Genomic DNA, 1,934 nt, shown 5'->3' with positions numbered 1-1,934 from the left:
GGTCTGTGACCGGCTCCCGGTGCAGACGGCTCCCTGTTATAGTGTTTCCTCACTTGGCTCATGTGAACCCAAACTAACTGGCTCAAAAATAGCCAGTTAGTTTGTATCCAACCATTTTCAGAGGGACGTAGTATTTTCTTTTGTTTATTAAACTACTTAACACTGACCTAGTGGCCCATCCCTAATTCAAGATATGGGCCACTCTTGTGTCTAGAATAAACAACTTAGCAAAGAATAGTGTATTTAGACAGCTTTTCACAAAATCACTTTACTTGTTCCCGTTTCTTTGGAAGAATGAATAAAAATTCATTGCACCAAAAAGGTGATTTCCAGAGAGCTGTTAGCTGGAAACTCAGTAAGTGGAGGACAAAAGAAGAAGTGTCAGGCTTGAAAAAATATCTGTCCTGCTCTCGAGAAATAGGAAAAAATACAGCAAGGACCTCATCAGAAGTGGACTTAGTGGAAATGTGGCTGCTAAGGATCCAGGAGAGGTCAGGAGAGAGGTACAACACAGCTGAACAGGGGCTGCACTACAGTCAGTGTGATGGTGATGTTTAAAAATGGATGGAATTATGAACACAGAGAGGTGCCTTTAGATCCACCATGCAGCAGCATCTGTAGAGCCTCTAATTGATCATGGCTTCACTTTTCAGCATGACAGTTGTCCCAGACACAGTGTGAGTGCAGTAAAAGCATAGCTGGATAGAAAAACACACAGTGGAGCACAATCGGCGTCGCCAGAGGCCGAACCTCAGCATTACAGACACACTTTGGGCTTTAAGAAGCCGGGAGAGAGTTCCTCCTTCACTTTTTAATCAAATTTGGATTTAAAGGAACATTTTTTCTGAACATTTTTGCAATGAGATGAAGGGTTTTCACCTTTCTCCCCTTCAGTCAGGAGAGATGAAATTCTTTTCAGTCCCTTTTCAACATGTTTCTGCAGGGTTGGTGATTATCGGTCCAAACAAGGACACGCTGAGCACTTGTGAATATGATCGGTCCTGGAAAGCAAGCGTTTAACAATGAGTTGATGTAGTCTTAGATTCAGGAGACACCATTTATCTTCTTTAATCGTGTTCAATTTAAGGAACACAAATCAGGATATTTCAAGAGCACCAGTGGACTTGTGTAATTACCGATCCACCAGCGATGACCACAGACATGCTGTACACACCCTGCCCTGCCCAAAGACTTGCTCAACTCGTGCAGCATGTCTGTATTTTGCATTATTTTCTGTCTGAACTAAGAAACTAAGAATGAGAGTAATATCCACAACGTCAGGCTGCGATTGCACAAACACTGCTAACTCTGTTTTATGATGTATTTGGCCTCCTGGTAATGCCAGAACGCAAAATAATTAATGTTGTCTTACAGACGATATTAAATTTGGAGTTGATGGATGAGACTTTAAAGCGGCGTAATAACGCTGCCTTTCCTGCAAAGACTCGACTTCTGACCTTCTGCCTGGAGTCAGCGAGGTCAGCGCATATTGGCCTGGTTAGTTTACGCTCTTCTTCAAACATCCGTTACAAATTACTGCGCGTGTGTGCGCATGTATGTGTATGTCTGTCGATGCTTGCATGAATGGGTGTAACTCTGCTGTCAGCACTGTCTTATCATAAATTACTGTCAGAGATAAACAATGGAAGTTTGGAGAAGATTTCAAATGGGGCATCAGGAAATGCAGGCTGCCTGGTCCCGTAAAGACGAGTCTAAACAAACTCGTATTTATATTTGTTTAATAAATCAATCATATGTAGTTTGATGCGTTTAAATCAAAGTGGCATGATGGCTAACAAGAAGAAATGAAAAACATGTTTTGTTTCGACATTCAAAGCTTAGTCATACTGACAGTCATGAACAGTGTTGGTCAAGTTACTTGAAAAAAGTAATCAGTAACTAATTACTGATTACTTCCCCAAAAAAGTAATCCC

This window comes from Pundamilia nyererei, unplaced genomic scaffold (genome assembly GCF_000239375.1).
Source record: "Pundamilia nyererei isolate P.nyererei 1_Seehausen unplaced genomic scaffold, PunNye1.0 scaffold00135, whole genome shotgun sequence".
Classification (NCBI taxonomy): domain Eukaryota; kingdom Metazoa; phylum Chordata; class Actinopteri; order Cichliformes; family Cichlidae; genus Pundamilia; species Pundamilia nyererei.
This window is presented reverse-complemented; position numbering follows the sequence as displayed.